A 25,033-nucleotide genomic window follows, 5' to 3' on the forward strand; every position below is an offset into this window, starting at 1 on the left:
TTGAAAAGACAAAGATGGAAAAGACAGTAAGTATTCTTCAATGATGGGAGATAAACTCTCTGAGGGTTTGGTGCCTGGAGATGGAATGCAGAATCCAGCAAATAGTGTGTATTCTGATTTGGCAGAAAAGAACTGTATTTGAAGGGTAGTAATATGGAATACATCTAGAGAGGTAGTTGGAGACAAATTGTGTAGGGCATTAAAGACTTTGGAAAGTGTCAGTCTTAGGACCATGTTTTCTTCTGAAGACCATAAGGATCTAAAATATATATTTTAGCAGGATTGATGACATGGACAAACTTGTCAGGTTAAATGTATGATAAAGAAACTATGTGAACATTTTTAGAGAAGAGGGAGGGCTAGAGTTGGGATTTCACTGGTATAATAGAAAATTCCTGATGAACTCCCTTACCAATGCAGACTGGCAACTTTTCTTAAACTTATGATCTAAGAGTGTTACCTGTGGTTAAGGAGGACAGAAAAATGGACTGATTTACCCAGCATCACCTGCCCTGTGACAGGTAGGTCAGAGTCAGGGCTTAAACTCAGATCTTCTTGACTACAAAGTTAATTCTCTATCAACTATATCTTACTGCCTCTTTTGTATTCTCATACATATACACATATATTTATGTTTATGTTTAAATATATGAAAAGATGGATAGAGAACTGGTTTCAGAGTTAGGAAGATCTGGGTTTAATTCTTGCTTCTGACAACTAGTGAATGTGTGATCCTGGGCCTCACTACCTTACACAGTTCTAGTAATATTTATATATGTACCTGCATATACACATATGTGTGTGTGTGTATATGTGTGTATACACACATTGATTGATTGAAATGACTAACGATTTGCTCTTGCATTGATTTTGTCTTGCAGAACTTTTTATTTTATGTAATTAAAAAATCCATTTTATTTCCTATGATCTTTTCTATCCCTTTCCTGAGCACAATTTAACATTTTCTTAATAGTTTGGTATCAGTAGTTATTTTACTATGAGACTGTGATATAACACTCCCCAGTTGTGATGCAGAACTATTTACCCCATATTTAATGGCCACAGAACTATCATCATTTTTTATTTTTTATTAAAGTTTTTATTTTCAAAACACATGCGTGGATGATTTTTCAACATTAACCGTTGTGAAACCTTGTGTTCCAATTTTCTCCTCTTCCCCCCATCCTCTCCCCTAGATGGCAAGTAATCCAATATATGTTAAACATGGTAAAATATATGTTAACTCCAATATATGCATACATATTTATACATTTATCTTGCTTCACAAGAAAAATCAAATCAAAAAGAAAAAAAAAACAAGAAAGAAAATAAAACACAAGCAAATATCAACAAAAAGAGTGGAAATGCTGTGTTGTAATCCACATTCAGTTCCCACAGTCTTTTCTTTGGATGTAGATTGCTCTCTTCATCACAAAACTATGGAACTGGCCTGATTCATTTCATTGTTGAAAAGAGCCATGTCCATCAAAATTGATCATCGTATAATCTTGTTGCCATGTACAATGATCTCCTGATTCTGCTCATTTCACTTAGCATCAGTTCATGTAAGTCTCTGAAATCATCTGCTGATCATTTCTTAGAGAACAATAATATTCCATAACATTCATATACCATAAATCATTCAGCCATTCTCCAACTGATGGGCATCCACTCACTTTTCCAGTTTTTGCCACTACAAAAAGGGCTGCCATAAACATTTTTGCACATGTATCACAATTCTTAATAGCTGGTCTGTCTTGTCATTTCTTATTGTCTTTATATCTGTGTGTAGGAAACTCCCCTCCTTGCCAATATAATTTGCTGCTTCTAATCTGTTGTTGGCTAGGAAACCAGATAAATATTGTTATAACTGTTTCTAAATTAAGAATAAATAGTCTCTAAGTTAGGGCCTGAGGGATTCTGCTAAGAAATAAAGTGAATAAACTTTGCTGTATGAACTTTATGGCATCTTTATTAGTTTGCTCAACAACCTTTAATGCTTTCTGGTTCTTAACTATGTTACAAATAAGTGATTTTTTTTGAGAAATAACATCTAGATAAATGAAATACAATGGTAAATTGCATGATCTGCCCCTTTGGTCAATTGAAAATCTGGTTTTCAAGCCATCATCTTGGGAAATGAAGCATTATGTACATTTTAGGCTTAGGAGGCACTTCTACATGTTTCTTTACTGCTCCTAATTGTCCTAGGTGAGTATATTACAACACAGCAGCTTGTGCTGAAGTTGATCACACTATGAATTGCATTAATCATAACTGTATAGCTAATCCCTCTCCTCCCAAGCCTGTGGAGAGAGATGATTCTGTGCACTCTGATTGAAAATATTTTCTTTCTACATATGTGCTCTGGGTCAGTATTTGTCCCTCTCTGTCTCAGGATATAATATATTTGAAAGTCCTCCACTGTAGATTGTAGCATACCAATCTAACTTCACCATTCCTTTCACTCATGGATAGGGACATAAATATACCCTATTTATTTAGCATCTATCAAACTCCTGTGAAGTATCTGATATATACAATGACCTGTGCTAGGTGAAAAACAGCACAAGCCCTTAGGAATCTTATAGCCTAATGTTTTTGTGGCTAGAAAGGAGGGCAAAGTTCCATATCAGTAAGAGGTATGATGGATATATATGTATATATGAAGGATAGATAGAGACATTTTCAGGGGCAGCAGGAGTAGAGGGCAAAGTTCTTCAGCTATGCCCCATTCCAGGGTTGCTAGGTGCCTCTCTGTGGCTCTAGAAACTTCAAGAGTTGAGTATTATTATGAAGATAATTATAGGAGCTGAAAAATAATAAATGTACTGGGAATGAAGAGCTGAAAATGAAGGCTGGAGAGCGGTGATACATGTCTTTCTGATGAAAAGCCAGTGAGTTAAGAAAAAGGCTGAATAGCTACCTGAGTAATCACTTTGTACTTCAGCTTGATGTAATGAGATCTTACTATCAAAGGACTGCAAATATGTTGATTAGTCCCTAATAGGGGGTTGGTCCAGGTCGTTTTCATAGTTCAGTAGTGATGCTTTTTGGAAGTAGATGATAGCTTTAGCTTTAGCTTTAGCAACAGCAGCAGTATCATGCTTGCAGAACTGTTTTAGATGAGATGTGGGTGCATTAGCTACTTTGGATACAAAACAGTGGGTTAGATTAAAGTTGGAAGGGAGCTGAAATGGCTAGGGGATCTGTGGAATCCTGCAGAAGAGATGTGAGAGGTGCAGTCAAGAAACAGCAAGTGGTACTACAGTTTTCCAAAAGATAAATCAGTGAGTAGTATTCTGGTCATGATGCAATCACCTCGGAAGAATAAGTTGTCTAAGGAGTATTCCGTTCCTCAATGGGAGCCATGGAAATTTTACTCCCATTTGTGGAGGGATCTAAAAATGATGCTATTACTGGATTTTTGTTATTTACTTAGCTATTCTGCTCCAATTAAATGCTCTGCTACTTCCCTTTGGGATTCTGCTTGATTGCTTGATATAAAGTTTGTACCATATTAGTATGTGATTACTAAAAATTTGCTAGCCTGTACTTGAGAAAGTAAGAGATTTCAGAATCATATTGTATGTGTACACTCAAATATGTATGGAAACTTATGATTATAATCTCTATGTCCTTCTCTTGTTTCTCCCCTAAATCTGTGTCCTCTCTCTCTCATAGGGAATTAAAACATAGCCCAGGACTTTTTTCTTGTTTAAATAGTCTTTTGCTCCCATTAAAGAAAGAATATTAATTCTGTAATCTGCATTTTAGAAAAAGTCTGTCAAATAATTTTTAATTAATTTAACAATATTTTAAATCCAAAGAGGGAAACTTTGAAATCAATCTAGTCTCTCCCCTCCCCCATCCCACTTCCTTCCTATACCTTGGACATCTCCCTGAATCAAGACAATTTGAGGTAAAATTTATAGGAATCCTAAATAAGGAAAAAGTTACATTATACCAGAATTCTGTTTTGGACTAGGCATGCTGACCCAAACCTGTAATCCTTATTAATGGAGAAGGCTGAGGCTGCTAGATCACTTGAGTTCAGGAGTTCTGAGATATAATCAAGTTAAAGCAGATGATTTGTCTACACTGAATCTCACACTGATATACTGAGACTCCAGAACTGAGGTATGGGGAGATCAGAATGTCTAAGGAGTCATGAATTTGCCTACATCAGAAAAAATGAAACAGGCCAAAGCTTACATGCTGATCAAATTTGGGATAAGTTGAGTCTTTGAGTCAATGAACTTCCAGCCTGTGTGGAAAAAATAAACACAAAGAAAACAAACCCCGCCCCCCAAAAAATGTTGGCTTAACATTTTAGGACAATGGTCAATTTGAACCGTTTATCTTTAATTAGAACTACTCACACCCTTCCTTGACTACACTTCTCAAGGACTGAAAGGGCTTTTTTCTCTGTGATCAGTGTCTTACTTTTTAAATGAAAAAGCTTATACTTCCCTTAGATGAGTCATCACACCAATCATTTAAGGGGTAAAAAAAGCAATGTTCTTAACTATACTAGAATCATACTTGTTTATTATACTTTTCAATCCTTTCTTAAGAATTTTAACTTTTGTTCTTAATCGTTTACACATTTTCCCACAGAAAAGTCTGAAATGGATTTAGATTAGAGAAATATTTATTTAATATTTAAAGTTGAACTAAAAAGAACATTTTCAGTATTTTCAAATTTAAGAGTATGTTTTAGACAAGTTGTCATTGTTGATGGGGAGGGCTCTTTTTCATTCGTTTTCTTTATTTTTCCTTTTTTCATTACTGATTTTGAACATATTCTTTTTAAAGTCCTTATTCTTGATCACCAGTACTGTTTATTCAGTATTGGACAGTTCTATTTCATCCATGTAATTTTTTGGTAAATTAAGTAGCTGCAAGAGTAGCAAAGCATGAATATGGTTGGAAAGAATTGGTCTAGCCAATGGCAAGGAAATCTTCAGGCAGTGTGGTCTAGTGTTACTCTTAACAAATATTATGAGAATGACTTTATTTCCTATCTAAATTAATAAAAAATATTTGTTACTTATTATTTTCTTATTCCCTAATACTTTCAAATGAAATCTGCCAGTTTTTAAAGGAAGTAATTTCATTTTGCCTCTTTAGCCATTGGCCTTTTCTTTTACTCCTCCTCTTTCTTCTCCTCTTGCCCTTCCTGCTCCTCCTGCTTCTCCTCCTCCTCCTCCTTCTCCTCCTCCTCTTCTTCCTCCTGTTCCTCCCCTGTTTCTCCTTCTCCTGTTTCTGCTTTTCCTCTTCTTCCTCTTCTTCTTCCTCTTCTCTCCAATAATATAGATTTTCTTGCAGAGTCATGGCAGGACAATCAGAGGGATTTGGCCTTGGAACCAATGACTAATTGGAGAACAGATATACAGTGTTATAATTACTTTCTCAAAATGTGAGAATCTCTGGATACAATTATAGAATTATGAGATAATGGGATTTGAAATTCAAAACGATTTTAGAGATCATTTAGTTTAATACTCTGTTTTATAGGTAAAAACAACTGAGTTCCGGGGAGGTCAGAACACTTATCTAATTGAGTAACAGAGCAGGGAGTTGAACTATTTCTACTTTACCAAGCTGATTCCTTCTCTTTCCCAAAATATGAAGTCACGGGTCCATTTTGACTGTTTTTCCGGTTTTCCACAATAAAAAAAACCTATTTCATCTAATGTAATATTTGTAGCATTATTGGAAATTATAGTAAAACCTAATTAATTTGTTATTAATAATTGAAGAGCAAAGTTTAAATTAGGATAAAACTTCAATATCCTTTTCAATTTTATGTTGTAAGTATGTACCATGTTTCCCTGATAATAAGACACTGGTTTTTTTTTTTTTTGGACAGAAAAACACCAGAGGGCTTATTTTCAGGGGAGGGCTTATTTTAATGAACATTGACAGCAATTTTAATAAACAGGTAAATGTGAACAAAAAAAAGTACTTTTATTCAATAATGATCATGTCATCTTCTTCAGCAACATCATCATAAGTGTCCATACCCTGAATTCCGTCCTGGATGTCTTGCGCCTCTATTTCCTTCGGAAGAAGTGGACCCAATCTGTCATGTCCAGCATTATAGCTCTCTTTAAATGAACATGTCTTGTCCAGGTAACCTGCTCGTAGTGCCTTGGCAACACAACTGTCAGTAATTTTATCCCATGATTTCTTCACCCAAGTCACAACTTCTTGCAGACAGGGCTTCACAAAGTTTCCACGGTGATTTCTTTCCATTCTATTTTCAATGTAGTCATTGACTTCCATGCGCAAATGGAACTTGAATGGCTTGTTTATTACAATATCAAGGGTCTGGAGATAGGCAGTCATTCCTGCAGGAATCATTACTTGATCTATTCTTCTCTCTGCAAGGAAGTTCTTCATTTCTTTAGCGCAGTGAGTGCTGGCTGAGTTCTTTTATCCTCTATCATGTCCCTTTTATCCTCCATCATGCTCCCTGAGTTCTTCTTCTATCCTCCATCATGCCCCCTGAGTTCTTCTTTTATCCTCCATCATGCCCCTTTTATCCTCCATCATGCCCCCTCCCTCCCGCTTACATACCAGGTTTTTATGTTGTCCTGCCTCAGCTCTCCTCCGTGGCACTGCTCTCAATGGTGCCAGCAAGCAAATCACTGGGGAAGAACAGGATGACGCGCTCACTGCTGCAGCTCTGATTGGATGCAGCTCGGAGCGTGGCATGCGTTTCACCCAGGGGGGTGGGGAGGGGAACGGTGCATACAGAGGGTACTGTAAGGTAGTGTATATCGCACAGGGGATCACCTTCACTACAGTAGCAATCTCAATAGGGCTTATTTTTGGGGGAGGGCTTATTTTAGAGGAATCTTACACAGTAAGGGGAAGGCTTATTTTCATTATAGGTCTTATTATCGGGGAAACATGGTATGTTATGTTAAAACTTTAAACTACCTGTAATTTGGGTATTGCAATATGGGTAAATCCCTTTAGAGAAACAGATCACAATTCAGCAATGACTTGGTATGACTTTGTTCTTTAAAACAGTGTTCATTGTAAATAGTGTTTTTTTTAAAGTAATAATTTAATCCATTCAACATAGAAATTTTATAAAATATATCAATTGAATCTTTAAAAATATAGATCTGTGATTTCTTGACATAGAGAAATCTCAATGAGAAAACTCCTGAGACTAGTGGTTCTTAACCTCTTTCAAGATATTTGAGAGGCTAATACTATTTTTATTGTAATACAGTTAGGTCTCTGATTAATACAAATTATAAGTCCCATAAAGTGGTCTCATTATTTGAATTTATACTGCATATTGCCATTGGTCTGGAATCAATTACAATATTTTACATAATAATTTCAACAAATGAGAATTTGAATGCATGTAAAATTTATAGGATTCATTATGTTCATTAATGGAGATTTAACTGGCAATAATATATCATTTGTCTATTAAAATGCAGTATTCCTTTGTTTTCCAGTTACATTGCCTTCACACATATCACAACAAATTCAATGAGGAAGCAGATATGAGGATCCAGCATTTTTTTGTAGTAAGACAGACATTAAAAAGGTTTATAAAAATATATAAAAACTAATACTGTTAGTACTTTTTCATTTTAGAAAATAATTTTTTTCATGAAAATATCATTTATATTATCATGTAATGAGTTTATTATTGTTTTTAAAGAATTAATTAATGTTTTAAAAATGTATCATTTAGGGGCAGCTAGGTGGCACAGTGGTCAGAGTACTAACTCTGAAGTCAGTAGGACCTGAGTTCAAATCTTGTCTCAGTCACTTAATACTTCCTAGCTGTGTGACCCTGGGCAAGTTATGTAACCCCAATTGTCTCACTAAACAAAAAAGTATCATTTTTCATTTTCAATATAGTAAATATTGATAGATATAAACTACATTTTAATAAAAGATCTTTGAGGTCTTCAATAATTTTCAAGAGCATAAAGAGTTTTAATACCAAAAAGTTTGATAATTGCTGCCCCATTACAGGTCCTCAGTGCTTTCCAACTCACTTCCTATAGAGTTGCTTGAACATTGAAAGATAAGTGGCTTCTTCATGATCATACCACTAATATATTTCAGAAACTGAACCTTTTCTTTACTTCTTGACTTCTCTATCTTCCTTCAAGTTCCAGCTAAAGTCCTATCTTCTATAGGTCTGATGAATTCTAGTGACTTCCCTCTTTGGTTATTTCTGATTTATTCCATATCGTTTTCTTTGTATGTAGTGATTTGTATGTTGTCTCCCAATTAGACTGTGAACCTTTGACAGTAGGGATTGTCTTTTATCTTTCTTTGTATCCCAAGTGCTTGACATGAATGGTATACAATGAGTGCTTAATAAATGTTTTTTGACCAACTGACCAACCAAACTTTGCTCTTTTATATCTTGGGGTTAACTAGACTATCCATTTCAGATTTAGATTATAAAATAATACAGCAATTATAATAATGATAATCTGATAAATTGTTAATATTGATTCATAATATTCCAGTGGATTCAAGATTCATTGACATACACATTCCCTCCAGAAGTGTAGATTATAACTCATCTTTATATGCCTTCTCATTTTATGCTATTGTGATCCATTTTCTTCCATAAATCCTTCCTAGGGAATGTACCCAGCATTCTGGAAGTTTTTTTCTAACTCATGGAAGACATGAGAAGCTTGTGGTATATTACCAAATGATTAATTAAGTACACGGAATGGCATAAGAGTTATTAAAAAGAAATATGATTGAAAAGCAAAGTTCATTAGTCATATAGAAAAAAAATTGAAGAAATAACAGATGGGCACCCCACATGTTGTATGGCTTTTCATATAATTTCAAGAGATCTAGAATAATGCTAATAAATACCTGATTTAATATAGCTTAATAAATGTTTGTGTTGTTGATGATTACAAATTTTGCCAAGTAGTGGGACCATTTTAATTAAAAAGAATTGTTTATACTTGTAATAATTATAATGCTGAACAGTGTGTAAAAGAATACTGATAAAAAGGTTTTTTTTTTTGGTAGATGCCTTAGAAAATATATCCCAATCAGTCTTCTTTACATTATTAGTTAAAACAACAATTTGTTTTTCATGATTAGATAAAGATGAATTTATTTCTGATTATATTGTAGATGTACTTTGGTGAGGCTTCAATATATTTTTGAAAAGATATTTAATATTTGTGACCAATTTTCTTCTAGCTTCTAAAGCAAGGGAAGCAGTATGGTTATTTGAAAAAAAATAACAATGGGTTTGGAATCAGAGGATCTGGGTTGAATACTGGTTCAATTATTCATAACTCATGTAACCTTGGGAAATGCATTACCTCTCTGGAACTCAATTTCTTCAGTTGTAAAAGAGAAATTTGAAAGACCTGAGGAGTTTTCCACCTTTGATCCTGTGTGATTCTTTAATTTTTGGACACTAGTGCAAGTCTTAGGGCCATCTTCTTGTACATGTATTGGAAAATGACAGATACAATACCAGTCAAAATTAGTCAGAGGTACTCAGTGTTTATGTCTGCAGCCAAGCAGCATCCTATTTAGAACAACCTTCCGTTAGTATTGGAATTGATTCCAACTCATTTTCTTAAAGGTGACAATCAAGTAGAAAACACTTTTACCCACCCATTAACCTATATTGGATTTAAACCGATCATTGGAACTTAAAGGCTTTAAAAAAAAACAACAGACATTTATTTGGCCCCAGTAAATTACATTTTTGCATGGAAAAATGTCTTCATGGCATCTGCTCTAAAGCATGTGGTCAGTCTTGCTTGTCTTTCAAGTGGTCTGGTTTATTTAAAAACATGAAAATGAGAGGTTGTTTTGCTCACTTTGTTGGAGCTTATTATTCATCTCAGATTCCAAAAAAAGAATGAAATGCTGTATTTTTGCTATAGCCACATGGGAAGCAGACTGTGGATAGACTTTATAATAGAGAAGGGACAGTCAGAATAAGGATTATTTTTTTTCCCAAAGAAAGAATTACTCTAATGTTGAACACATGGAGTTGATAGAGCTACTGTGTTAGGAAAACTGGAATAACAATGCATTTGCTGCATCAACAAATGGTTTCACCACACATTCATGTCAAAACCACATTTTTACATTTATTCCTGGGAGTTAACCAAAAGGGGGAAATTTTGAAAACCACTTGAAAGAAAAGAACATCATAAGATAAAGGAAACAGAATTTTTCTAAAAGTGGTAATGGTATAACTGTGGAAAAATAAACTGTTGTTTGGCCGTTTTAATACCCCTCATTTCTCCATGATTATTACTCACTGAAGAAGATATGTCTACTATCTGGAATACCCCAATGGCCTTGCAATGTAGAATTAACTTAAATCACAGAGAAAACTGTAAAACATTTCATAGATAGCACTAACAAATCACACTTATTATTATTAATAATGTCACATGTAGTACTTTACACATATTTATCTTGATTGGTTTTCACAAATTAGTATCTCCAAGAGATAGATGCTACTATTATCTCTACAGATGAGGAAAGTGAGGGTGAAATAATTCAAGTGACTTGTTCCAGATCAAATCGCTAAAAAGTGTCTGAATGGGGATTTGAATTCAACTTCCAGCACTTTACGCCATCATCTAGCTATCCCTATTACTATCTTCTTCATCAAGAAAGATTCTGACTACCCCAAAAGAATTCTTGTTTTAGAATTATCTTTCATCTTTACCTCGCTCCTTAATCATTTTCTTGTTGTTCTTATTACTAGTTAAACTTTGTACTCAATCTCAAAATGAAGAGGACCCCTTAGAGCTGGAACCTAATCAGCTAGAAAGTGAATCCATTATCAAGTCATTTTTTCAGAAATCAGAAACAAACTCTGATAAGGAATTATATTAATTTAACAGCAGGAAGTGGTCTATTAGAGATAAGGATAGTTATAGAGCAAGATCTAAATGAGAGTGAAATAATGTAAAAAGTCATATAACCCCCAAAGTCAAGTTGCCATTTGAGGAGGGAAAGAACAAACTGGAGAATGTGTCCTGTCACTACCATCTCTTAAGGATCCTGAATGCTGGTATTTTAAATTTTTTATTACTTTATAAATTTCTGAATTTCTCTTACACCAAAAGGCAGGGGAGAATTCTTTTCTATGGGGAAAAAAAGGATTTTACATGATACTTTCTTATATATAGTTTACTTAAAAATAAATAAAAGTTATTACTTTCAAAGTTATTCTGCTTATTTGTGTTTCCTTCTGAACTTCTTTGTTTTTTTCTGTGCATTTATATAAATGATCTGTTACTCTATTTTATTTTTCATTTTCTTCATTTTTGAAAACAGTTTCAGTACTGAGCTTTAATGTCGTGGCTAGCTAAAAACAAACATGGAGGACTTTTAGCCAAAAACAAACATGGAAGAATAAAATACTTAGACTGAGGAGCCTATAATGCAAACTCATCCACTATGTATAAGTGAAAACCTTATTGAAATCTTAATGTTTTGAGCTTTGAACTGTATAGTTTTTACCAGGCTGGTTTGATGAAAGAACCTCTGGTTAGGAGGATAGGGGAGTAACATTTAAAACCCTTCACAAGTTAGCTCCTGCCTACTGTTCCAGCTTTATTATTTAATCCTCTCCTTTGCAAACTTCAGTCCAGTCAAACTGGACCTTCTTTCTTTGCTTTCTTCACACCCCAGATTGTACCTCACGTCTTTGGGTCGGTGCATATAGAATGCACTGTCTCTCCTGTAATTCTTGGTTTCCTTCAAAGCCCATTTTGAATGCCACCTTCTATGAAAGCACCTTTTATATTTTTGCCATGGTAGTGTCTCCCTCTTCCCAAAATTACCTTGTATTTTTAAATATGTTTTTTTTTATTTTGTATGTTGCAGATATATATTATTGTGTACACCTTTCCCATTTTAGAATGTAAGCTAATTGAGGTCAGAGGCTGTTTTTGCCTTTCTTTGTATGGTATCTGACTTATAGTAAGTAATTAATGCTTGATTAATTGGCCTATAGTGATGAAGTCATAATTTTGGGCTCTAGTGAGGGAGGCTGTTGTGATTATTTGAATTTCAGAAAGGCAGTTATTCAGAGTCCAGTCTCTTTCATCTTTGCCCTTCTACTGAAAGAGTTGAAATAAGGGGTTATAAAAGTCAAAATGTGGCCAGTACTATAAAATAGATGAGGAAAGTTTGATGAAATGAAGAACTGGGGGAGCTGCTTCATTGTCTTTGTTTTTGTGCTATAAAGGTTTCATTTCTGGCATGTATTTGATTTTTGTTTCCTGAGAAATTTAGATTTCTGGAAATATTGTGGAACTAAGCCACTTAACTTGGTTTAAGCATTATGTCACATATGACTAAAACAAAATCCAAATAATAATATAAATAAGTAGAAAAAAATAGTTGGTTTTTGGTTTGAAATCTATGTATCATGTTTTCTTGTTTTCTGTAGTACAAGTGGTATTGAGGGAGTATGTATAAATTTAAAAATGAGTGGAAAAACTCAGTTTAATCATACTTTATCTACATATAACTGATAACATATTTGTTTTTAGTAGCCATTATGATTTATTTAATCACAAAATGAGTCTTTAAAAGCAAGAGGGGAAAAATAGCAAGAGGAATACATTAAGTGTATGCATCACCTTTTGTTCAAACAGTTCAAATAATTGGATTTAGAAATGTATATTTTACCCTTATTATTTACTAAAAAAGTGAATTTTGGAGATAATAAGCTACTTGATTCCAAGATACATGTTAGTCAGTTACTGAAATGATAAATATTAATGAAGTTTTTATGCTCTGGAAGACGGGAGAGACTTTATTTAAGCCAGCAGTTTTATAAAAGAAGAAATGTAGTTTGATTTTGGGAAAATTAAATTTGGTTTGGGGTGGAAAATAGGTATACTCTAATATTTCTAGGAGCTTTTCACATAACTTCAATTTTCCTGGAGAGAGGTCTGGCAAACAAGACTAATAAAATTGACTGGATGATTTGATTCAATTAACTCATTATTGAGACTATATGCCAAGGAAGTAATTTTAAAAAATAAGAATTATTTGTTGAAAAAATTTATAAATACATTTTCCATAACAGCCCCATACGACAATGTGGCAATAATGTAGGAGAATAGCCTTGTTTTGTTATATCAATGTAATGGTCTATGATGTTGTTGCTATGAATTATAAATATGGGGAAGAAAAAAATGTGAAAAATCTATTTTAAAATAATGGAAAATGCCCAAAAAGCAGAACTCAGAGTTCAGTATATACATTTACTATATCTTCTTATTTGATACTTCCATGCATTTATAAGCTCATTGATGTGGGTATTCTTTCTAGGAATACAGAATACCATCTATCTGTAATTCTTTAGTCTGTGAAACTGTTCTCCATGTCTTCTTATCGGTCCTCCACAGTGGGTGCATCCAAAGCACAAAGATCTTTCCTATAAATTTCTTGATTATTACATGGATAATGTTGGAGCATCTGAACAATATTCCTCAGTTATCACTTAATATTAATATTTGAATGGCCTGAGTCCTCTGTTAGTCACAGATTGTTTTGATTATATCCTTTATATTGTGTCTTGTGCGAAATTTTTTGGTAATATTCTATAGCCTGCTCATTCCTACAGTGTTTATCTTCATTGCTTTTGGGATGAACTTTAAGTTTAATTATTTAGGGTCTTCCTCTCCCAAGAGGAATTGTTTTGTTTTGTTTTTTTTTATTAGGTAAAAGAGGCCATTCTCTGTCTCATTTCTTATATACCCTTAATCACTGATTGAGTGTTGCTTCAGTCAAACTGAGACTTGTTAGAAACCTTAACTTAAAAAGGCCAAGAACTCCCACTGCATGCAGTTGTTCTGATCTCTATCTTGCCACTGGACCCAGATGGCTCTGGAGGTGCCAAGTCACAGCACATCATCATTTAAATCCAGTTCACTTGCATGTCATGACATTATCTCTCTGATATCTTGGTGATCTTTGAGAAAGAAGGACAAACAGCAATCACTTGTGACATATGTTGCTTAGCAATGCAACATTAGTCTAGAAGGATTCTGTTTAAAAAATTGTTCTTTGTTTTAGAGAAAAGGGTGGAGTTGAACAACAATGTTTTTAATAAAATAGTCAAAGCCAATCCAGTCTATTCTACTCAATAATGAATTCAGTTCATCATCAGTCTTACTTGTCTGTCCAAGATATATATACTGACACAACAGTGCTGGTTATTTTTCATCTATTTGGTTTTTTTAACCCATTGTGAATAATTAGGTCAAACTCTTTCTTTTAAGTGATTATTAATATTATTTAGGAAACTTCAAAAAATTCTGCAGCTTGCTGCAAACTAGCAAAATATTGCCAACAAAGAAGAGTTTCTGCATGATCTCAGTATCTATAGGGAATCCTTCCATTTGGATTCTGTTCTGGGCTTATCTTCTTTGATAATGACAAATGTTTTTATGAGAAAATTTGATATAAGTAATAAAAATAGTATAGCATTTCTTTTTTAAAATTTTTGATAGTATTTTATTTTCCAAATACATGTAGATAGTTTTTATCATTCACTTTTGAAAGACTTTGTGTTCCAGATATTCTTCCCCTTTCCCCAAGACAGCAACAATTCTTATATAGGTTAAATATTTGCAATTCTTTTAAATATATTTCCATAACATGTAAATATATTTCTTCTTCAACAATGAGTTGATTCAAGCCAGTTCCAATTGTTCAGTAATAAAGCGAGCCATCTACACACAAAAAGAGGACTATGGGAACTGAGTGTGGGCCACAACATAGCATTTTCACTCTTTCTGTTATTGTTTACTTGCATTTTTGTTTTCCTTCTCAGGTTTTTTATTTTTTCTAGATTCGATTTTTCTTGTGCAGCAAGGTAATTGTATAAATATATATACATATATTGGATTTAACATATATTTTAACATATTTAACATGTTAAATGCCTGCCATCTGGGGGAGGTGGTGGGGGGAAAGAGGGAAAAATTTGGAACTGAAGGTTTTGCAAGGGTCATTGTTGAAAAATTACCCATCCATATGTTTTGTAAATAAAAAGCTGTAATAATTTTAAAAACAGATATATTTCCATTTTTGTCATATTGTGCAAGAAAAATCAGACCAAAAGGGAAAAATCCATGAGAAAGAAAAAACAAATAAAAAGTAAAAATACTATGCTTTGATTCATATTCAGTCTCCATAATTCAATCTCTGAATGCAGATAGCATTTTTCATCCCAAGACTATTGGAATTACCTTGAATCACTCCATTTTTCAGAAGAGCCAAGTTTGTTACAGTTGATCATCACATAATCTTGTTGTTACTGTGTACAATGTTTTCTTGATTCTGCTTGTTTCACTCAGAATCAGTTTGTGCAAGTCTTTCCAGGCATTTCTGAAATCAGCCTGCTCATCATTTGTTATAGAACAGTAATATTCTATTACATTTCATATACCATAACTTATTCAACCATTTCCCAATGATGGACTTTCCACTCAATTTTCAGTTCCTATTACAAACATTTTTGCACATGTGGATCCTTCCCTCTCTTTTATGATCTCTTTGGAAATATACCACTTTTGTGATACTTTTAACATTTGCAAAAAAGACACATATATTATCTCATTTGATCTTCCTAATAACTCTAGGAGGTATAGGTAGATATAGGTATTGTTACTGTTCTTGTTTATTAGTAAGGAAAAAAAAATAACCTGGTGCTCATTATCTTTTTATAATTTTCAATGTTCATTGTGTGGTTTTGATATATGGATAAAAGATAGTTTTTAGAGAAAAGCTTTTAAGATGTTGTTGAATTAAATGATCTTAAAAATAATAAATAAGCGGTAAGAGCAACAATTTACTTCATTCTCTGTAGCTTTTATTTAGTCAGCTAAGTGATTTTAAAGATGTAGATTACTTTAGAATATTTTTAATGAAAATCTACCTATTTATCACACTTTAATTAAGAATAACATTCTTATATTTATACATTACACAAAAAATTTTTATGGAGATAGAAAAGGAAATACATGGGTCAAGAGTAATTGAAATTTTCTTGGTCACTATTTTAGGAATTATAATTATAATGTCTGTAATTTTATTCTAAGCATTTAATATCCTTCCCTCTTTCAGATATCTTGAGATCATTACTGTGTAACCCTAAAAATTGTTTGATTCTAATAGAACCCTCCTCTGTGAATAGTCAAGTCAAATTTGTTGTTGTTGTTTAGTCATATTTAACTCTTCTTGATCTCAGTTGGGATTTTCTTGGCAAAGATACTAGAGGGGTTTGCCTTTTCTTTCTCCAGTTCATGTTATTGATGAGGAAACTGAGGCAAACAGGGATAAGTGACTGGTCCAGGATCACATAAATAAGTATGAGGCTAGATTTGAACTCAGGAAAATGACAAATCTTCCTTACTTCAAACCTGACACTCTATTTACCTAAGTGCCCTCCCCAAGCCAACTTAATAAGCACTTATAAGCACTTATTAAATGTTTGCTCCATGTAAACATTGCACTAAATGCTATCTGTCTAGCTAGCTACAAACACAATTGGAGATAATTTCATAGGGAAGGCATTGCCATTAAGGAGGAATTGGAAAGACTTCTTGTAATACATGAGATTTTACTTGAGAATTAAAGAAAATCAGAGAAGCCAAGAGACAGAGAAAAGGAGGGAGATAGTTTTAGGGATAAGTGGCAGCCAATGAAAATTTGGAGTTAGGGATGGAGTCTCTTGGAAAGATGAGAAATACCAATGATACCAGTGGCACTGGATTGTAGAATACTTAGTGGGAATTAAGGGGAAAAAGGCCTTCAGCTGTCCTAAGTAATCATTTGAAATGGTGAGGTATTCTCTTGATCCAGAGAACCCCACAAAATCATGCAAGTCAAGGCGCTCAAATCTCTGGGTCCACTTGAAGATCACCTATGAAGCAGCCCAGGCTATCAAGAAGGGCATGCATATCCGAAAAGCTACTAAGTATTTGAAGATGTTAACTTGAAGAAATAATATATTCTCTTTTGCCAATATGATGATGGAGTTGGCAGGTGTGCTCAGGCTAAACAATGGGGTCGGAGACAGGGTTGGTGGCCCAAAAAGTGCTGAGTTCTTACTATGTATGCTTAAAAATGCAGAGAGTAGTGCATAATTGAAGGGTATGGATATCGACTCCTTGTCATAGAGCATATCTAGGTAAACAAGGTGCCCAAAATACAAAGATATACTTATAGGGCTCATGGTCAAATCAACCCATACATGAATTCTCCTTGCCATATTGAGATGATACTTACTGAAAAGGAACAAATTGTTCCTAAACCAGAAATGGAAAAAACTAAAGCTTGTGGCATGAAAGTAAATATGACAGTGCAAATAAAAGTGAAAAGAAATATTAAAAATAAAAAGAAGGGTCTAAGAAGATTGGAAAGATAGGAAGAGGTCAGATTAACAAAGGCTTTAAAATCCAAAATGGGGATTTTATGTTTGATCCTAGAGATTATATGGAGCCACTAGAGTTGGGGTAGGAGTGCCCACTGGCAGGACTCATACTGTGAATCACTTTGATAGCTAAATGGAAAATAGACTAGAGTGGGGAGAGACTTGATGCAGGGATATCAATCACCAGGCTACTGGAATCACCCAAATGTGAGATGAGGGATTATACCAGCATGGTGACAATGTCAGAGGAGAATATTGTAAAGTTGAACTCAATAGGACTTGGCAACAGATTGAATATGGAAATGAGAAGAAGGAATTTAGGATCATATCTGTGTTGCTAGTCTGAGTAACTGGGAAAATGCCCTTTACAGTTATAGAGAATTAAAGGAAAGGAGACAAGAGAAGGGGAACACGATAAGTTCAGTTTTGGGTATGTTGAGTTTAAGATGTCTTTGATATATTCAATTTGAAATTTCAAGTAGGAAGTGGAGATGTGAGACTAGAGGTTAGCAGAGAGCATAGAACTTAATAAGATCAGATAATCATTAGCATATATATAAGTGGCAGATAAAGATTTTTTTTGAGCATGGAGAAGACATGTGTATATATATATATATGTAGGCAGTAAGGAACCATCTCAATTAAAGTTATGTAACATATATTTATACTAGATTCTGTTAGGTTTGTGTTTCTCTAGCTTTGGTCTGCATCACGTGTATAAGACCAAAGACCAAATGGTGAAAGTTGTTAGAGCCTGGAATAGGAATATATTTGCAATAAAATAAAGAGGTAAAGAACTGAACTGATTCACTGAAGGGTGAAGATGGAGAGGAGAAAGTGTATCCCATGTAAAAGTAATGGCCTGGAAAAGAATTGGATTGAAGGTCACAGGACAAAGAACAAAATTAAGTGCTGTAAAGTAGCAAAAAATGGAAATAACGGATTATGATTAGATAAAAGAGTTTCAGAGTTCATGGGATTGGAAAAAATGTGGGTCATAATAATTAATATCAAGGATGTGATCATTTCTGTATGTAGTTAAAGCATGATGGAAGAATTATGGGAAATGAATAAGTTGAGGAACTTGGAGGAAAGAATGTTTAAGAGAGAACCTCTATATACCATATGTATGTGTGTGTGTGTGTATATATATATATAAATCCTTGTTATGGCAGGACTTGGGGAAGAGCAAAAGTCTGTGAATCAAAGACTAAACTCATTGAAGATGGAAGGGAAGTGTCCTGAAGACCAGAAGATAATAACCACCAGAATTTTCATTTGGAGATAAATATATTTTGAATGAACTTCAGAGTATTAGAGGTGATATTTATATAGGGAAAATCTAGAAGAAGCAAAAGAGAAGGAAGGAAGGAAATGCATAGTTATTAAGTACTTTCTATGTGTCAGGCACTGTGCTAAGTGCTTTACAAAAATTGTTTCATTTGATCCTCACAACAACCTTGGAAGCTATTATTATACCCATTTTACAGTTGAGGAAACTACATCAGACAGAAGCAAGGACCCTCTTTCCAAAGTCTGATCCAATTGTTTTTTTCTATGACTGTTTTCTTTAGTGCTTCTATTTTTTCCATGAAGCATAGGAGGGAATGTGGTATTATTTGACTTTATCCCCTGATAGTAATTTTTTTAAAAAATGAGATTGTTATTGAATTAGTTTGCAGCTAGGGGGCACAATGGATAAAAGTACCAGGTCTGGAATCAGGAAGACTCATCTTCAAGAGCTCAAATCCAGCCTCAAATACTTAACAGCTGTGTGACTCCAAGCAAGTGACTTAACCCCATTTGCTTCAAATCTTCATCTGTAAAATGATCTGGAGACAGAAAGGGAAAACCATTCCAGTTCTTTGCCAAGAAAACATCAAATAGGGTTATAAAGTCAAACGTGATTGAAAAACAACCAACATCGAATTAGTTATAATTCTTTTCCTTTTCCAGTTGATTACTCTTTTTCTAGTTTCATCCTTAAATGCTTTTAGGATAATTAGTTGAGTCATTACGCTTTCAGTAAACTTGTTTTTCCCCCTACTGTGCTTCACTATTTTATGAGGGAGTATTGCTTCTTATCTTTCTTTGTAAAATTTTACAAATTGATTTATATTTTAAACTAGTGTTACCCTTGGCTGCCACAATATCATCTTGGCGAGAACATCTAGTATGTTTCCTGGCTAAGGTGGCTTAAAGATTCATAGTTTCCTCATTGTGGCTATTGATTTGCATCAGTTAAGCTTCCTTAGGAAATGATGGCCTATGTTAATGCTCATCCTTTTGTCTTTTCCTATTTATTGCCATTATTAACTTATTTAAATAGAACAAGTTGGGGTTGCCTCAGAGTGCTTTATCTTTTCATTTTTTAATTCTTTCTTTTAGCTGGTTGTTGCTTTTAATTTTTACCTTAATAAATGATTCAGAAATAACTCTCCTATAACCAAACATTTCTTGTTTATTAGAATATATTCAATTTTTATAATGCTATTTGGTATTTCCCATTTGTAGATTACAAATTCTGGGGATTCTTTCATCAAATCACTCTCACATTAGTGAGTTGAGTTTCCCAAAACAAGACTCTGTATCTCTCTTAAGACTCAAGGGGATCTTCTGAGGTGTTGGATGGCCTTTTTCTAATGCTGTCAACTAAAACCTTCATTCCAATAGAAGTGTGAGAGAATATTTCCCCAATTTCTTGGTCCCCAGTTTCATTTAACCAATTAATAGCTATTAACTTTTTACAAAGAAATATTTACTAAGATGTAACAAGAACAGAAATACAAACATGTTCCCTCAGACAGGGAGCACATACCCTTGGAGAAAAGAGACTCAAATTTAATTTACTGCTGCAGAAGTTTGCGCCACCAAATTCATTTTTAAATGTGGCTTAATGATTTGATGCTTTCCCTTTCCTACCAATCCCATTTATTGCTAGTCTGAATCCTGTCTCAGGGCTGCCCTAGACATCTCCTTTGGAAAATCTAATAGCAAACTCTGGCATGGATTCCAACTCCAGGATCCTGGGTACCATCAGCCTTTCAGAGTTCACGGGGTCACCCCTTTTTTTCCAGTATTCCTTCCCCTAAAAGCAGGAAATAATCAGTGCAAAGAATAGAAGTCTATATTCACTGATCCATGTTGGCTCTGGAGGGGCAGACCTGGGGCTTCTCCTATCAAGATTTATGGCCAATCTTCTTTCCATGAACCAGCAAAGCAGGATGATGGCCCCCACAGTCTTTTCTTTCTCTCAGGTCCAGTTTAGCAGCCAACCAGAAATTTTCCTTTTCCCATGAAGCAAACTGTCAGAATGCTTGCACAAACTCAGATTCAGAGAGGAGCACCTTTTCATTATACATCATCATTCCTCTTCGGGATTAAGTTTCCTAGACTTCTCCAGAGCTTGCATCAGTTGGAGCATCGCCTAGGTGTTTGGGACATAGGGTAATCACTGGTCACTCCCCCTGAATAATATGTCCAGCATCTCCAAACTCTTCTTAAGGAAAATGTTCATAACATATAGGTATGCTTCTTTTAAATAGCTTATGTTGATGTTGCACTCCAAGATTACCAAATCATGTGTATTATTTGAGTCTCACAACAATTCTTTGAGGTAAGGACTAGAATTATATCCATTTTAAAGGACTGAGGTAGGAATTGAGGCTTAGAAAGTGCAAGTATTTAAGACTACAAAGCTAGGAAATATCTGAGGAAGGATTTAAAGCTAGGCTCTCTTACTCCCAGGTGTTTCCCTTTCTGTTCCACCATGTCTCATAAGCCTTTGGACTGTTTTGCTTTTGAATTTTGAACCATATATTTCAGAGTGTTTTTCACCCTGTTCCCTTTGCATTGAAGTCATGGAATTGTTAAAGTAATATGTTGATTTAATTTGGAGAGTCCTACCTAATTCTTGACAGAAGTTTTTTCACTTCCTCTTTTTTCTGACAAATGGTGGCATGCAAAATATGTTTTTTTTTTTTTTTTATGGCTATCTTTTCCGGTGAATATTTGTACTGAAATACAAAATAACCTAATTACCTGAAATGATGTTTCTTGCTTCCTTTGGTCACATAAGAGAAATCATCTTTCAAAAATCTCTTCCCTCTTCTGAATTTACTCATTAAAGTCAAGGATACAACCAACCTTTCAGTCATCCAACCTTGTTATCAGTCATGAGTGCTCTCATAGTCCCCGTATGCAGTCTGTTGCCATCTTTTCTTTCTCTCATCCTCCCTCCTATAATGAATCTGTTGCCACATCCTGTCATTTCTCCTTTTACATCATCTCTTGTCTCTTCCTGCTACAGTCCATCCTCCATTTAGCTGTAGAAGTGATTTTCCTAAAGCATAAGTCTGACTATCTTACTTCCCCTATCCAATAAACTCTAACAACTCCTTATTGTTTTTACTTGTACATATAAAATCCTTTGTTTGGATTTTTAAGTCTTCACAACCCTGCCCTTTCCTATCTTTTTAGTCTTTGTTTATATTACTTCCCTCCATGTATCTACCATGTATCTACCTGCCTTTTTGCTTCTTGCACATGATAGGCTTTTTCCTGACTGTCTTTTTACTGGCTCATCCCTATTTAAATTCTTCTATTCTGTTTCCTGGCTTCCTGAGAGACTCAGCACAAATCCCATTCCTTGAATCATCATGTCCTTACTGACTGAACTCTTCTGGGCTTTTCTCAGGTCCTACTGAATCTTCTCATCTTTCAAGATCCTTCAGCTAAGAAACTTATCACCTCTTCTGTACCCTCTGGACCTGGAACCCCTCCCTTCTGTTTGGAGAAGGTGAAGGGTGGACAGTGGAAAACTCCTCTTAGTTCCCCCATTTAAGAAGGGTGACCAAGACATCTGTCTCATACTTTTCCCCTGGTCTGTGCTCCTCTGGACTTTTGCAAATCCTCTCACCAACCTTTTCTCCTTTCTTACTCTGGCTCTATTCATCTTTTTTAGCTTCTATTGTTATCTTCTCCCACTAGATTGTGAGCTCCTTTCTTTGTACATCCAGCATGCAGCACAATGTCTGGCATAGTGAACACTAGTAATGCTTATTGACTAACTGACCTCTAAGAAGGGTTTTGTAGTCTCCCTACTGCTAGTGTCTTCTTTTTACAATTCCTTCCTCTCCTTTACAATTTACAAATTTTGTATGTGCACAACTGTTTACATTAGAATATCTTCTCCTAAGGCAAGGACTATTTTTCCTTCCCTTTGTAGCCCTATTAATACAAGAGAACCAGTAGAACATCTCTCCCATTTAGTGGCATATTTCTTTTGTCTTAGGATTTTGTTTATTGGGTCAGTGCCTCTGCTTTTTGATATTAGACAAAGATCTCACATTTTTATTACCAACAATTAAGGTAATGTTTATAGAAGTCCTAAAGACAGTGACTGCCATATGTGCCCTTTTCTGCCACTCTATCCTCATCATTACAGACCTTAGAGCCATTTTGTAATTTTATTTGTTTCCTATATTGCCATGGGCTAAAGAATTTATTAACTAATAGGGATTAGCCTTTCTGTATTTGGTAAGAATAATCCTGGGTCTGGGGGTGGGGGTGAGGAGCGGGGAGATCACTCTATCTTCCTCAAAGCTTTTCTAGCATGTTAATTTATTGTTTTTAATTATAACTTTTTATTGACAGAACCCATACCTGGGTAATTTTTTACAACTTTATCCCTTGCACTCACTTCTGTTCCGACTTTTCCCCTCCTTCCCTCCACCCTCTCCCCGAGATGGCAAACAGTCCTTTACATGTTAAATATGTCACAGTATATCCTAGATACAATATATGTGTGCAGAACCGAACAGTTCTCTTGTTGCACAGGAAGAATTGGATTCAGAAGGTAATAACCTGAGAAGAAAAACAAAAATCTAGCATGTTAATTTAACAGTGTCAGAATATACACTTTATTTTGAAAAACTAAGGTCACTTCTATACCATTTTGGAAGCAAAGTAGGACTTTATGGAGGCTGATTACAACTACATAAACTTTTTTTTCTAAAAAACTATATTCATATTTATAGGTATCTAATAGGGGAAAAGGTTTTAATATATATATGAATATACATATCAGAGTTGTACATATAGTATAAAGAGGGAAAAGTTCAGCCTAAATTTCACCTTCTCCTTGAGAATTTTTCTGATTTTCCTTAGTTACTAGTGCCTCCTCTTGAACCAGTCATTTTGTATATATTTTATATACCAGGATAGGGATTGTTCCATGTTTTGTTCTTTTAGCCCAGAACTTTTTATAATACTTTGTACAAGATAGGCATTTATCTTGTTTGTTGATTTATTAGACTAGATAAAAGGCTATTATTCTTTTTTTCCTCTGACTGTCAAGAAGGATAACAGGGGTGACAGACATTGATTTTGTAGCTATTTACAGCCCACCAGTTAGATACTGTATATATAACAAGAAATATTAGATTTTGGTTGAATAGAAGTGAATACTTTTTCTTCATGAAATTTACTGCCCTTGTAAAATACTTTTTTTGTTCTTCAGTAACCTTTAAACTGTGCTACAGAGGAGATTTGTAATGACCAGGAAGGAAAAAAATGAAATTCTCTTTGATATTTTGTGATGATAGATCTGAAATGGAAGGAGGTAAAAAGCAGTTGAGCTTCTAGAGAATTGTTGACAGGTGGCAGAATGTCTGGAGTAAAAAAAAAAAAAAAAACCTGAATTCAAATTCCACCTCAGACATTTACCAGCAGCTTAATGAATGAATTAATTAATGGCTTAATCATTTAAACTTGCCTGCCTCAATTTCTTCAACTGTAAAATGTGGAAATTTATTGAAATGTGATTATGGCTGCAAGGGGGGGGAAGGGTCCCAAATCCCAGCAGGTGTTAATAAAGGAAGAGTCAAGCTTATAAGGAGCAAGAACCACAAGGTGGAGGATCCTTATCACCATAAGCCATAGTTGTACAGAGGCAGAATGTCCTTAGGCTTCATGCTACCCAAGGTGTTCCAGGAAATTAATGAAAGAGGGCGATGATTCACAATCCCTAGGGTTTTAAGAAAAGGAGGAGCTTGCTATGATTACCCTGTCATGGGGCCAATAGGATGTGCCTGCAGGAGGATTGAGCACAGGATGAGAGTTTGTGTTTATCCTTTGTGCACAAGGGGTCACAAGGGGGTAGAAACCTATCAGGGATTTTTGCATGGGGCTAAGAGGATGTCTCTTGTTATCCTTGAGTTAAGTGATGCAGGCTATGATGAAATATCAGTTTTCCTTTCAGATCCAGGGATTTTACTGTATTTTAAGTTATCTAAGTTTTCAGGGTTAGTTTAGATGTTGGGGTGGCATTTCACTACCATTCAGGGTTGTTTGAAGATCAAATAAGATAATACTGTTTTGTAAAACATTTAGCTCAGAACCTGTCATGTAGCAGGCACTTAATAAATTTATGTTCCCTTTCCTCTTTCTCACAGACAGAGGGGATCACATGGTAGTGAGTAGGAATTGAGAAATAGGTCCCATAGAATGAGTATATAATATGTAAAAAAGGTCATCTAATTCCTTTTACAGCAGCCTGGTAATATGCCAGAT

At 34.6% G+C, this 25,033-nt stretch overlaps 1 pseudogene; it reads left to right on the forward strand.

Moving 5' to 3' along the window:
* The first annotated feature begins 16,564 nt into the window (after positions 1–16,564).
* LOC127558078 (60S ribosomal protein L17-like) lies at positions 16,565–18,826 on the forward strand (annotated as a pseudogene).
* Positions 18,827–25,033: the final 6,207 nt, after the last annotated feature.

Source organism: Antechinus flavipes, chromosome 3 (genome assembly GCF_016432865.1).
Source record: "Antechinus flavipes isolate AdamAnt ecotype Samford, QLD, Australia chromosome 3, AdamAnt_v2, whole genome shotgun sequence".
NCBI classification, from domain to species: Eukaryota; Metazoa; Chordata; class Mammalia; order Dasyuromorphia; family Dasyuridae; genus Antechinus; species Antechinus flavipes.